At 49.2% G+C, this 14,587-nt stretch overlaps 1 protein-coding gene and 1 non-coding gene across 5 annotated transcripts in view; one reads left to right on the top strand and one right to left on the bottom strand.

The window, feature by feature from the left end:
- Nucleotides 1-2,457: 2,457 nt before the first annotated feature.
- TRNAA-AGC (transfer RNA alanine (anticodon AGC)) lies at nucleotides 2,458-2,530 on the bottom strand. The gene has a single exon. It is a non-coding gene; the product is annotated as a tRNA-Ala (tRNA).
- Nucleotides 2,531-2,584: 54 nt separating this feature from the next.
- The window catches only part of LOC100548287 (USP6 N-terminal-like protein), a 66,432-nt gene continuing 54,429 nt past the window's right edge, over nucleotides 2,585-14,587 (top strand). For 2 of the 4 annotated variants that reach the window (XM_085224377.1, XM_085224370.1), the window contains exons 1-2: nucleotides 2,585-2,726; nucleotides 13,085-13,166. The gene's annotated coding sequence lies outside the window, so the exon portion shown is untranslated. Of the gene's footprint in view, nucleotides 2,727-13,084; nucleotides 13,195-14,587 lie in introns of all 4 variants that reach the window. The other 2 variants (XM_085224371.1, XM_085224374.1) reach the window with 2 other exon arrangements.

Here is a 14,587-nt window from a genome sequence, read left to right as displayed (position 1 = left end):
TGCAAGTCATTCTATGATTCCATGGACATAGCCAGGGCAGCCCTGTGTCCTGGAGAGGTCAGGACACATCTCTGCATTTAAGATGACTTCATTTTAAAGCTGATGTCCATATGCACATGACCTAGAGCAAGCAATCCAGACGGCTACTTAAATTGTCTCAGAATTAAACTCATTAGCATAAGCTGAAAGTCTTTCTGCCCTCCAGCACTCTGCCATTTTGTCCTCTCTGCTCTCACCATGCCTTTGTGCGTGCGCTTAATTGCAATTAAAAACATTAGAATTGTCAGGGTAGTAACAGCTCTTTTGCTAGCTTGACCGTGTGATGCCTACCAGCAAACCATGAGTTGTGGCAGCGAGTTGTAGGAATTCACCCAGCCCCATCTGTCACACTCAGAGCCCTGGTTTGGCCGTTGGCACTTCCTCTCTCTGTCAGCCCATCCTTCTGCCTGAGAGCCATTTGTTCCTAGAGCTTGTGAAGATTTGTGGAGGGAGGAAATGCAGAACGCGGGCCATTCCTCTAGAGCCAGCAGGATGATAAAGCCCTTGGAAGGGAAAAAGCAGCCCCAGCATCTGTGAAGCCAGGGTGGAGAATCTGATACCAGGACTCAGAGCCACAGTGCCACAGGAACTGCACAGGGGAGGTCGATCAGCACATGCTGCTGGCAAGCAAGTGGCTGGGGGCTGCAAGCTTTGAGCTCCTGGCAAATGGGAGCAAATGCTCCCCAGCTGCCTGTGTGCAAACATATGGTGGCTCTGTGCTGTGACGGCTCAGCAGAGATTCCCACAAGAAAGCCATTAGGAAGAATGTTTGGCTCTCTGATGTGGTCGTCTTGTTCTCATAATAGAAAAGCTGCTCTCTTTGTTTCGTGCTGCGTCTATTTTGGGGGTGGGGGCTGTTATAAGGAAATAGTGCTTTGAGTATTTGTGCAATATATTGTCCTAAGGCATACAGTTTCTGGCTGTGGTCACCGCTAGGCTGGACAAGAAGCATGGTGTTAGTTAACGAGAGAGGCTCCAGAGCTCTGAGCTGGTGGAGGAGCTGCTCGGCACAGCAGCAGCCGAGCTGCAGAGGGCGGTGCAGCCCCAGCTGTGCACATTCGATCTCGCTGCTGCAGTCACCCAGGGCTGGAGCGGGTGAATGGGTGAAGCTGTTCTTTGCATCTAGAGGGGGAAAGAGAATCAGACCACAAATACACCCATATTTCGCCTTGGAGTCTCCTTACATCGGCTGTGCAGCAGCTGCACAGATCTCAAGTTCCCATTAAATCCTGCACACGAATATTTGAACCATTTATACAGCTTTGAAGACTGCTTCAGTGACAGCTGGTTATTGCATGAGTTTGTCCGGGACTCCAAATCCTCAGTATAAATCACTCTTAAAAGATGAGAACAAACTCTTCACCTCCATCCACTCATCTGCCTTTCAGACCTCGGTCTGGCTGTTATCATTTTCTGGAAGGGGCTGGGAGGTGTCAGCAAAGCAGTCTCTCTCCACTGAGAATCCATGGAAATTTATACAAAATGATCACTTCATGGAAATGCATCCTCTTTTCAACCCGGTTGATTGTGCTGGGAACCGTCCTATTTGCACGGCTTTGCTGCTTAAAAAGAAGGGTGGTGGGGACAGAATGATTTTCAAAGAGCGTGGTTACAACTTGCAGGTGGAAAAGTGCACACGGTCCTCAGCCAGGGTATAGCACTGCCCTAAGTGTGCAAGAAGATCGTGGCAGTGCAGTGTGGCCCTGCAAAGCCTGTTTGTGTGAGGTGATCCTCCCCCTGTACTCAGCACTGGTGAGGCCGAACTTCGAGTGCTGTGTTCAGTATTGAGCCCCTCACTACAAAAAGGACATTGAGGCCCTGGAGCGTGTCCAGAGAAGGGCAATGGAGCTGTGTGAGGTCTGGAGCTAACTCTAATGGTGAGTGGCTGAGGGAGCTGGGATTGCTCAGTCTGGAGAAGAGGAGGCTCAGGGCAGACCTTATCGCTCTCTACAACAACCTGAAAGGAGGTTGGGGGTGTCTTCTCTTGGGTAACAGCAAAGGTTGGGAAGTAATGGCCTCAGGTTGCACTGGGGGCGGGGGTTAGATTTGATATTAGGAAAAAATTCTTCATGGAGAGGATTGTGAGGCATTGCAGCAGGCTGCCCAGGGCAGTGGCTGAGTCACCATCCCTGGAGGTATTTAGAAGACATACAGATGTGGTACTTAGAGAAGTGGTACACCTGTCAGTGCTCAGTCGGACTTGATATCCAAAGAGATCTTTTCCATCCTAAGTGATTTCTACAATTCTATGAGTCCTTTTTAAACGAATATGTAGAAAGATTTTTTTTTAATAGCAAAATACATTTACAGATCATAAGGACAGGGCCCCTTACGATCGCGTCGCCCATCTTCAGTCCCCAGCCTAAGAAAGCTGAAGTAAACGAAGGTGTCTTGGGTATAGGGTGGGGAAGGAAAAACTGGAGAATGCGGGCATCGATCCCGCTACCTCTCGCATGCTAAGCGAGCGCTCTACCATTTGAGCTAATTCCCCACCCGTTGTAAGGACTCTCTCGTGCCTCCTCTATTCTCGTCTCGCGAGACGCTCCCTTCTCGCTGGAAACACCGGGCCCTGCTCTGCCTCCCACTGCGCCTGCGCGAAAGAGCGCGCGGGCCGGGCCGGGCGTTGGGGCGCGCGCCGGAGGATGGGATGCGCGGCGAGGCCGGGAGCTGCCGGCCGCCCGCCCGCGGTGAGGAACAGCGGGGCGCGGAGCATCGCGGGGGGCGCGCGGGAGGATGTCGGTGTGTGTGAGGGTGTCCGAGTGGGCGATGAGGGGGGCTTTGAGCGCTTCTGCCGCTCCCCGCGGGGTGCCCGCCGTGCTGCCACCACATCCCCCGTTCCCCGCGCGGAGAACCCCTCGGAAGGGAGCTGCGGTCTTCCCGAGGCGGAGAAGTCGTTGCGTTCTTTGCCGTTATCGCGTGGCGGCTGCGAGGGGCTGCGGGACGGCGGGGCGGTGTGTGGCACGGCGGCGCGGGGCGGGCGCTGCGCCGGGACTGCGGGAGCGGCAGCGGGTCCGGAGTGTGGGCTGTGCTGCGGGCGGCGCCGGCGTGTAGATCCGTTCTTCTGTTGTTTATCGCTCTTCCTTGACAGGTTCTGGTCTGGGGATGGGCTTTGTCTCACGTTAGTGTCTGGTCTGAATGCTGTTTTATCGAGACCGTTGGGAAGTTTAAGTTTACGTATCCCTTTTAATGTTGCATGTTTCTTTGAAGGGCCCAAGCAGCACGCTTGCAGCTCTTCAGAAGCCCTCCTGCCTCTCGTTGCTTGTTTTCGTGGCTGCGGGCTGCTCTCTTGCTTGTGTTTCAGCCAAGGGGAGATCAGCCAGCAAACACATTTATCTTCAAAAAAACCCAAATGGCAGCGACCAAACAACCGCCACCACACCCCTCCGCAGCCTGCCTTCCTGACTGACTGGGAGCTTGACTCACAGTTCTGACAGCCCCTTAGCCATTATTTTAACCCCGTGTGAGCTTTCCCCCTGCTTGCCAGCCTGGAGAGCGTTGCACGTGCATCATTCCTTTCTCTGTTGTCCCCCTCTCTCTTTGACATCTGTCCCACTGAGCTGCAGGACTGTGTGCTCTTGCCCTTCACTTTTTTTTTTCTTTCTTTTTTTTTTTTTAATGCACAGAAACAGGGAGGTTCTTGTTAGTATCCCTCCTGGCAGACCCCACCTGCCTGAGGTGCCAGGCATGGTGTTTCCCCTGTTCATTTTTGCAAAACGTCTGCTGGACTCTGTAGAGTTGGAAGAAACATTTTGTGCTGTGAGTTGGCTGCACTTTGCACAGATGCTCTCAGATGTGAGGTTTCACCTCCTCAGTGCTGCGAGGGTTTTTCCTGTCACGAGGCAGCCTGCCTTCCTGCACCCTGTGCTGCAGAGAGCAGCTGCAGAGCAAGTGCAGGTGTGGGGCACGAGGGCACTGACTTCAGCTGTGCTCCATCAGCCCCATCCCCGGTCTCCCTCATTTGTTCCTCATGTACTGATGCAAGCAAACACTGAGTGCTGATGAATCTCCATCTTCTACTCATGCTCCCTGAATGTGACAGAGAAGTCTCTTTGCAGGTGTCTATGGAAGAAAAGCCCTAATCTATGGCAACTTTGTGCAAAGAACTGTCTCCAGGGATGCCGAGTTGCAACGCATTCTGGGCTTTGCAGTAGGCTTGCTTCCTGTATCTCTGTTGGTTTTTGGTGGCTTGTGGTGCTCCTGCTTGTCTTTTTTGAGGTAGTGTAGGGATGATTTAAGGGACTAGGCCATGCCACGCTGCATGTTGCTCAACATGGCTATGTGATAGTTCATGCATGATGGAATCACAGAATCATAGGGGTTGGAAGATCATCAAGTCCAACCCCCTACTAAAGTAGGTTTGCACAGGAAGGTGTCCAGGAGACCCCACAACCTCTTTGAGCAGCCTGTTCCAGTGCTCTGTCACGGTCACAGTGAAGAAGTTCTTCCTCATATTCAGGTGGAACATCCTATGTTCCAGTTTGTGCTCAGTGCCCTCTATCACTGGGCACTGTTAAAAAGAGCCCAGCCCCATCCACTTAACTCCCACCCTTCTGATATTTGTAAGCACTGATAAGATCCCCTCTCAGTCTTCTTCAGGCTGAAACCTGTCCCAGGTTTCTCAGCCTTTCCTCATAGGCGATGCTCCAGGCCCCAGACATCTTTGTGACCCTCCACTGGACTCTCTCTAGAAGTTCTTCATCTTTCTTGAACTGTGGAACCCAGAACTGGTCTCAGTACTCCAGATGTGGCCTCACCTGGGCAGATTAGAGGGAGAGGACTACCTCCATGAACCTGCTGGCCGTGTTCTTTTTAATGTGCCTCAGGATGCCATTGGCCTTCTTGGCCACAAGGGCACACTGCTGGCTCATGGTCAACCTGTGGTCAGCTGTTGGTCAACCAAGACACCCAGCCCCATCTCTGCAGAGCTGCTCTCCAGCAGGTCAGCCCCTAACCGGTACTGGTGTGTGTTATTATTCCTCCCTAGCTGTAGGACTTTGTTTGCCTGTGTTGAACCTCGTGCAGGGCAGTGTCCATGGTGAAGTCTTAGCTGCTTTGCTGAGATGTACCTCGAAAGGAGTGCTCTGTGTTTTCTGCAACGCTTTTGGAACGGATGCCAGGACTTGCGCACTCGCTGCAGTTGTGGGATGGCTGGATGTGCTCCTCAGCCATGGGCTTGCACTGGCACCACTGGCACGCGTTTCCACCCTGTGCTGCATGAGAGCTCAGTGAGACTGGAGGATTGCTGATGTGGGGCCCGGGTTTTCCTAGAGAGATATTGATTGTCCTGGACAGCTCATGTTTTCTTCTTTTGTTCCAAGCCCTTGTCATGCGTTGGGCTCATTAGGGCAGACGGCAAAGCTGGGCAGGCGGTGTGGATGGAGTTGGATGGGGCTGGCCACCTGCCACCCTATCCCGCCTCGGTAAGGCTGAGGCAGCGTGCCTGCTAATTCCATTAATGGTAGCCCCGTGCCTGGGAGATAGATGTAATTCTAGCATAAAGCCTGTGCTCAGCCTTGAACCGAGAGGATTTGCTGGTTCTCCCCCATATGCTGCTGTCAGCGTACCCCTGACTTACCCACAGCTGGTATTTAAAAGTGTAGATGTCAGCGTAAAGATTGGGTAGTGGAAAAAATCACTATGAAATGTGTGTGAAGAAATGCTTGGCTCTGGAGCCGGGCTGCCTCTTGGAGCCTAGCAGTCTGCTTGTCGTGGATTGTACCACAAATGAAGGCTTCCTGTTTTAAACTTGTGGCGTGCAGGATGACATAGGGCACAGCCAACAGCTGGGAGATGGCTTGAAAGGGACATGTCCCCAATGAGCTCTGTGTGTCACCAGGGCAGGGCAGACAGCACGGAAGCCTTACTGTGTGTGTGTCAGATCGGAGTGAAAGCTTGCGAGTGCATTGGAGCCATAGCAGGAATTTTAGCACATTTAGCACATCCTCTGCGTGTTTTTTGGTGGTGTGGCCCACACTTGATTTCAGAGGTGGCTCTCCTGGCTGGTTCTTTTCCCAGTTTGCTATTTTTTTTTTGTTTGCAGACCACATCTTCCTGTCTGCAGTCATACAATATACTCTAGTGGCAGGGTATTATCCGCGTTGGAAAGGAATGGTTAATTGGGATATTTTTAGCTCTCCTCGTGGCTTGGATCCTGGAAATCAGGCATGAGAGCCAGCGCTGTCTGACCATTCAGCTTTACACAGTGTGAAGATGGAACGCAGCAGGACTTCATCAAGCCTCAGCTCTGGTTCTTAAATCTCCTGCCCCACAGCAGCCGCATTCCTTGGGACTCAGCACGTGGGCTGGGGGCATGCTTAGAATCATAGCATCATTAAGGTTGGGACCAAGCGCTACAATCGTCTACTCCAACTGTACTTTATGTGCTTTTTGCTCGTGTTTTAATATAGTTGTGTGACTTTCCCAAAGTGAAATTTTTCAGCATGTCCTTCCCTGTTTTAATCGCTACTAATTGCAGCAGCAAATCTGTGCTGGCAGTGAGTTGCCAATGATTTCAGTACAGAGCAGACCGGAGGGCAGTTGGTAAGAAAAGGATCAGTGTGTTTAGGGATTTCAGGCAGAAATTTAGTTTCTTGAAAACCTGTGGTTGCAGTCTCTAGGTTGAGTTGTTCTTACCGTTTTGCTTCTTCCCTTCCCCATCAGTTTCATGAGTCAAAAGCAGCGGTGAGAACATCGCTGCCAGAACAGAGGTGACTTACCAGGGAGGATGTGATGTGGGTGGTAAAGTTAGAAGTAGGTCACAAGCTCTGCGTGTGTTTACTGGTGCTGATTGCAGTGCTAACCAGGTACAGTTGCCAAAACTGTTTCAAAGCATTGGTATTTTCTCAGCTTGCTGACTTGCCTCATGAGTTTCACAGGGAAACCTGCAGCTCAGTGTTCATTTGCTTGGTGGCTCTCACGTCCCTGGTCCTCAGTTAAATCACCTCTCAGCTGCTTGTGCCAAGGCAACAACAGCTGGGGTGACCCTGTGCTGGCACTGTGCTTTACTGAAGTATTTTTGAGCCACATCTGCATCCCCATCAGATTGCTGCATCATTGCCTGGGTGGCTTTGCCAGCGCTGAGCTGTTGCTGTCCCAACCCATCACATAACTCCTGGGAAAAGGGCTGATGCTGACACCATTGGCCTCCCAGAGACTCCCAGCCCATTTTCCTGTTTGCTCCCCACATCTGGAAGTTGAGCTAGCGGAGCCTGGTGGCTTCATCCTTTGACTGCCTTAAGCTGAAGGTGTTAATCCCACAGCAGGCTCAATGGGTGCTGTCTCTGCCTGGCTTCCTTGAACTGAGTTCCTTTTGTGCTCAATCTGCTGTAGCATTGCAAACCGACCTGGTGGATGGGCTGAAAGTAGAGACTGCTAGAGTATTAGCACTGGCTGGGCTCTACTATGATGTGTGTTGAAAAACCACAAGCAACTGGATATTCATGTCGCGACATCAGGGAGCCAGCTCCTCTGTGTCCTCCCTTATTTCTGAGCCTGGAGACCTTCTGGCACTGCATCTGCTCAGCCCCGAGGAGCTCAAGAGGTGACCTGGCAGCTCCGTGCTGATGCCTTCGTGTGTGAAGGGACCCGGTGGAGGCTGCTTGGGGTGAGATCAAGTGGGTGGGGTGAAAAGTGGGAGGATGTGAAGTGGGGCTTTTGGAAAACTGTGGAAGATTTGACTACTGGAGTTGTTTGACTTGAGGCTGTGCTTTCAGCTTAGTGGCAACAAAAACTTCTCCTCCAGTATAGGCACGCAAGAACCTTGCAGACCTACCTCCATCCAAACTGGGGAGCTTTGTGCTGTGGCTTTGTGATAAAACCCCTGCAGCTGCCGAAAGAGAGGGATCATCCTGCTGCTTATCAGGCTCCAGCCCTGCTCCTTGTGGCCAGCTCTAAGGTGTGTCAGACCCACCAGTGAGCCCATTTAATTGAGTTTGTGATAAAGTGTCCTGCCCAGCATGAGAGCTGTGGCTTCAGGGGGTTGCGGCTGACTTCAAAATGCCTGCTGATATCTGCTGTGTTAAAACTGCTCTGAATTAATCAGTCAGGTTTGTCTGGTTGTTTTGTTTTCTTGTAACTGTAAGGTCTAATAATGTAAGATGAATTTCTGCTGAGGCAAAAGCTCGAGCTTTGCAATAAAATTTATGGCTTTGTTAAAGATGCTTCGGGATATTTCTGGGGAGTGCGTGTGCTCTACATGGTAACAGTTATCAGGAGAACTGAGAACAGGGCGGTTGGAGATGCTTGGCTGGTTAATTGATTTGAATGCCATGGAAACTCAAAGCCTTGTGCTGTTTTCGGGGAAGAAAACCCCAAATGTATAAAGTAGAGAAGGAGCACTGGGTATTTCTGTGAAGGGTGAGACTTGAGCTGAGGGTTTTAACTGTGCTTTTCTGTCCATGCTGGGTGGCAGCAGAGCTGGTGGTTTTGGGGTGAGGGTGCAGACGAGATTGCTCCTGGCTCAGAAGCAAGACTTGCCTGGAGGCCTCACAGTGGCTGTGTCAGGAACTGTGTGACTAATGCTGCGTAATACTTAATAAAATAAAAAAAAAGGGAGGGAGAGATGTGCTCTGCCTCGTTTGTCTCTGAGAACCAGGGACAGGAGAGCTAGGTAGAGCTGTTGCTCAGACGGATGGTAGTAGGTAGATGATACTTCTGGGTACGCTGTCATTTCTAAGCCTACAGACGTAGGCTCCCTCCATGTAGCATGGCTTCATGGATTTTACTTCTTCCAGTTGTGCTCTTGCTGTTTTTGATGGTGAGGTCTCCTGCTTGCAGCCCTCAATCCCTGAGCCTCCACCCAGCTGGAGGAAGAGTGGGCTGGGGGGCACTGGAGGCATGAGTCTGGCACTTGGGGCTGTGACAGCCTTGAAAACATCTGGATGCTTTTGAACTTTGATACTGCAAAGACCTGCATGTATTTATTGTCAGCATGCTCCTGTCTGCTTTCCTTAAGAACTTTTGCTAGATCATTGGCATATGTCTGGTGTCTGGCCTTGTTCTTTTCCTGAAAACCTTTTGAGAACACCCTTCAGCTATGGCAAACACACAGCAAAAGAAAACACCCACCCATATGTCCTGCTGTTCTTCGTTAAGCCACAAGATTTACACAGCTGCAGTGTGTGTGACTGTTAGGACACATCAGCCCTATCTGCAGACATCAAGAGGTACATCACCAGGCTGTTTCCAGTGTTTGCAGAAAAGTGAGTGGCCGGGGCATGTTCAGCAGTGAATGGAGCTGTTAAAGTGGTTTTGAGTGACTTACCCTGCGCAGAGATGCACATCAAGAGGGGTTACTTCTTCCTAGGGCTGTGCCATCGCTTGAAAGCCTCACCTACGTTTCCAGTTGTACCACTGTGCCATCTTTCCTCGGCCGTGCTTCCTATCAGCTTAGCTGATGGCAAATTGCTCCTGCCAGGAATCAGTATCCTTTCCCTTTATTTATTTTCTTCTTTCTGGGATGATTTCTGGTTGGCAGCAACCGTGGTTCATTTGATTCACAAGCGTGAAGTAGATGACTGAGACAAGAAGGAGGGAAAAGGCTGGGCTGTCTGTTTTGGAACAGTGAAATTGTGTTATTTGCACCCCAAAGGTGTGAGGGGAAACCTGAGTGCTGGGCCCTCCTGTCTCCACCATGAGCAGTTGCTGCGTATGAAGAAAGGTCTGCTTTTTCAGTTTCATGGCAGTGGTGGGGAAAAAAGCATGCTTTAGGGTACCCTGATAAATTCCATGAGGTTTTGGAAGATGGAAAAGGCTGTTCTGGAAGAGTTGGAGGTCCTGTGGGATGGGATAGCATCAGTGGGAGTGAGCATCGCATACTGACTGCAGCCATATCTTGCAGGGAAGCTGGGTGCTGATTTCACTGTGGACTTGTTCGTGCTGCTTTTACCTCAATTTCCCTCCTTGCAAAGGAGGGGTAAGGACTGCAATGTGTGTTAACGTTTCTGAGAGGCTTTGAAGTTGGTAGAGTCCTTTGAGGTGCGCTGCTGAGAGACAGCAGTGTAACAGCTGAAAATGTTCAGCTTCCCAATTAACCCAGGGGAATTCTCCCCCCGCAAAGACCTTAAGCTCAGCTCTTAAATAAAACATTTCTTTCAAATGTATCAAGCAGAGTATTTCTCTGCTTAAATACACTGTAGACGTGGGCATGATGTCTTAGCCCCTCTCTGGGAGGGAACAGGACAAATTCTGCCATCCTGTTCTCTGGCCATAGGCCTAGGGGTAGGTTTATTTTCATGCTTGCCTTGTTATAAACATTTATCTGACCCGTCTCAGGCTGAAAAGCTGTCATGTTAGGTGCTCACTGCTAGTACATTGCTGCCCTGATGATGACTTTTCAAGTTCTAAGGGCTGTGGAGCCTGAATACTTTTGAAATCTCTCTTGGTGTGCTTCCATACCCTAGGAGTTAGTCATACGTGCTTGTATTGGAGGGGATTGCATATCATTCCTGTGAAAAGCCACATAGAAACTAAGTCTTGCTTTAGTCTGTGGTAAGTCCAGAGCTGTTTGCTTGAGCTTAAAGATGCTGGTGTTGCAAGATCATCACCGGCAGTCTGTAGGAGAGGGGAAGAAAATTACCATGAGCCTCTTAAACAAAACTTCATGATTTCTCAGTGCTGACAGGAAACACCCCGTACCCCTATTTAGTCTTAAAAGTGAGGCCGCTTTAATAGTGAGTGCTCTTTACAGGGAAACTAGCAAAGCTGTGTGGTCAGTCCTGGGGATTGGCAGACCAGTTGGAGCCACTGGGTCTTCTCACTGTCCCCTCGCCTGCTTTCTTAGCCAGAGCTGCCTTCATCTAGGTTGGAAAAGGTGTACCAAGATCGCCAAGGCCTATCAAGTGGCAGAGAGCAGCTGCTGCCCACCCGTTGTGCAAAGCCATGCTGTCTCTCTGTCTTATTGCTTTGCTTGCACCCATCGTTCCTTATCTTCTCCCTTTGTAGGTCACTCAGCATTGCTTAGTGGTCCTCTACTCCTGTCCTTTGTAATTTGGCTGCCTTGCAGTATGGATGCAGCACATGGTTGAGTCCTTGGCACCGAGCAGTGTTTTTAGTTTCTGGCTGCTGTGGGACAAAATGCTTTGTCTGAGAGTTGGGCTTGATTTGGGATGGCAGGCCATGTCACCTGCATGTGGGTTTTCTTAAATCCAGCAGGCAGCAGCACTTAGTGAAGCTGCAACCATCTCTGTTTGTCTTGCTCAACAGTACCGGTAGGAAACGGGTTTGAACTTTGCCAGTAATGTTTCTGTAATGTTATCCAATAGTAGCAATTGCATCCAGAAAGTTGTTAGAGGAGCGGGATGGAGAAAGAGGAAAGGAGAAATGGTTGCCTCCACAGGAGTGCTGGATGCTTTCCTTAGCAGCAGGCTGAGTTCTGGTGCAGGAACGAATCGGTGCTGACACAGATAAAGCCCTACAAAGCTAATGCAGCTCCTTTCAGATGTAAGCCATGTGAAGCCAAGGAAGGAATTTCCTTGCTGGGGGAAAACTGCATTTCTGTATTATATAAATAAGCTGTCGCTGAAGATTATTGGCCAGATTGGATTTGTGTTGTATTATTTCTGTCTTTGTAGAGATTTTATGTTCCACTGCAGAACGGTGTTCACTTAGTGACTTCAAAAGAAATACAACAAAGACCCTCCTGGAGGTATATAACGTGAATAAATAACTTATGTTCTTATTAGAGGGATAATGTAAAGCGACAGGGAGAGCATTATAAACAGTGATGGAAAATTTGTGCTTGAGGCTTGAGTCCAACGTCTGTGTCTTGTGGTCTTCAGCATTTTCATGCTTACAAATGCCTTCAGCCCTTCTGTAATGGGAAAGGAGAGAAAGGGGGGTTTGAATGGGTTACGTTTTTTCTCAATTTAAAAAAATAATATTGTGGTTGACATCCGTGAGTCACTCGCAGAGACTAGGGAAAACAAGTAAGTCTCTTCTTCTCAGTCCAAGGTAAACTGATGAGCTGCACGAGTAGGTTTTCTTGCAGTTGTAATGAGGTCCTCCAGTTGGCAGGCAGTATGTGAGATGTCCTTGAGCTGATCCGGTTGTTAGAGCCTCAGTACATCCCCCTTGCTGCTTTGGAGCTCTGACCGAAGAGCTGCTCATAGTTCTTGTCCCACCCTCACTTTCCTGTGCAGTTTTGCTACTCCTGTTTTCTTACTTTCCCCACCTTCTAATCTGCTCTCAGGTAAAACGTGCTTTCGGGATGGTTGTTCAGCCACTGCGCTCATTGCTGTCCCCAGACAATTACCTCAGAACAGGAAAGAGTAAAACTCCATTACATGTTTCTCTGTTACTCTACATGGTGACCTCTGCTGCAACCTTATGGCCAGACAAATGTCTCTTTGTGGCTGCTTAGAAACATTTCCTGTAAAGCATCTATTTTTCTGAAGTCTCTTCTTTGGCGTGCAGCGGGGACTTTGAATACATACAGCTGGGTGTTTCCACAGCCAGTGGAGTGGATTTCTGCTTTTGCTGAGTGCTGCTAGATGTCTTGTGTGACTCAGGTACAAAGGCTATGTAAGACAACTGGTAGGATATATCAAACCATTTGTATCATGAAACCATCACGTTGAATAAGTAAGAGTAAAGCAGAAGCAGTATGGCTCTGACATTAGATGGAATTCATTTGCTTTACAAAGCAGAAGGAATTGCATAAGTGCTGTACTGCAGATCTTCAACAGGATCTCAGAAAGGAGCAGGGAGAGTTTAGCAGTAGCCACTCGTTCAATGTATCAGTCTTGTAGGCTCCCCTACTTAAACTTTAACGTCAGTGCGCTGCCTGCTGAGGAAGCTTTGCTGGGCAGACAGTCTTGCCTTGGGACAAATAGTCTCACCTTTTACCTCATCTTCCTTCTGTGATTCTGGTTAAGTCCTTTAAGAACCTTGTGTCTGCTACCTCAGCTGCGGGCAAGAACTAGGCTGGAATATGTTCAATGCAGAGATCTAGCATCCGTCACTTTCTCCTGAGCTTGACTTTGCTTCCTTTCCTTTCACCAGTCATGTCTTATTATTGTCACTAATTAACACTCTCTGACATTCACAGGATTTGCCAGTTCCCACATGCCAGTGAGGATCGTGCTCTGGCTCGCTGTTGGCGTCCTTGGAGAAGTCAGTGCTCTCAGCAGGTACATTTGCAGTCAGTGCTCTCAGCAGGTACATTTGCAGTGCTCACCACTCTTGCTGTATGTGACCGTGGGTGCAACACTTGCAGGATTAGTATCTGGTGTCAGAAGCATGAAGGTGTGCTGAGGATGTGCACTCTTCCAGCAGTGGGGTCTGGCCCTGTGCAGGACCACCTGCATTGACTTTTGTTCATTTTTAATTTTTTTTTTTTAATCCTTTCATGCTTTTATGAATTTCTCCCAAATCCAACCTGTTTGCTGTTGCTGCTTTAGGGGCTTTGCTGACAACAACCTTGTTAGAAAACATGCTATCCCTGCTGAGTGGACAGCCTTCCATCTTGATATCCCAACATGAGCAAATCTGCTCCTGTTTTCTTAACATGCCTGTACTTACAGCCAGCAAAGACTGTAGCAGTTTATTCCTTCCTGGATAATTATTAATCTGATTGCTGTCAGTAGCAGTGGAGTTGTGCCCAATGCTACGCAGTGCATCTTCTTGAGCTATTATTATGTTTTTATTGCTTCAACTGAAAAATCTCATATGCAGTCTCTGAAACTGTTTGGCAATGTGAGCTGCTTGAGTTGGTTTTAATTGCCGAGATGCTGTCAGTAATCAACCGCTGTATGTGAGCAGCAGGTCTGCTTGCACCTTGATTTCAATTACTGCATTGCCATGAGGGCTGTTTCATGTGCTGCTTTTCAGTAACTGTAATTGGGTCCCAGCTAGCCAGAGACATGTGGGCAGCCATGGGGACCCTAGTGGAATATTCTGCTGTTTGTGGTCATTCAGGGAGGTCGAGGAGTGGTAAATTGGCTGTGGGAGGACATAATCCTTAACTCCGTGCATGAAGCTTTCTTGCTCCCTTAAAAAATAAGTGGATTAATTATGGGAGCCAATCTTTCTTGAAAACCTGGTTCATCCAGAATTGTCTGGGTGGTGCAGCAATGCACTGGAGGAGTAGGAGTTAAGGCGGAGTTGCTTCCATCTCATTCCTGGTATTTACTGGGACTACTCGCGCCCTGCAAGAAGACATGCTCTCTGCTTCTGAGTTGGTGACAGAGGCAGTTAGCAGCAGTGTTTGCACTTCCTTCTAGGTATACTTTCCATTTCTCAAGTTTATGTTATAGCTTAGAGGATCTCTATTTAAAGGCAGGAACATAAAGAAATGGCAACAGCAAAGGAAAGCATGGCCTCTGTTTGCTAGCAGGCTGCCTGGGGTGCATCTATAGGAAGCGATGCTGAATCTGTGCCCCAGACTGCTAGTGACAAAAAGCAAAATTCATTTTCTTCCACACCTGAAATATCAAAGTGAATTTCCTGTAATGGGATTTTGCCTCCCGTAGTGGCCATGTAGGGAAAAGTTTGCTATCCTTGTCCTCCAGCAGGTTGGTTTTCGGAGGCATGTGCTGCCTTGGGCACTTCT

This window comes from Meleagris gallopavo, chromosome 5, assembly GCF_905368555.1.
Source record: "Meleagris gallopavo chromosome 5, MGAL_WU_HG_1.1, whole genome shotgun sequence".
Classification (NCBI taxonomy): domain Eukaryota; kingdom Metazoa; phylum Chordata; class Aves; order Galliformes; family Phasianidae; genus Meleagris; species Meleagris gallopavo.
This window is presented reverse-complemented; position numbering and strand designations above follow the sequence as displayed.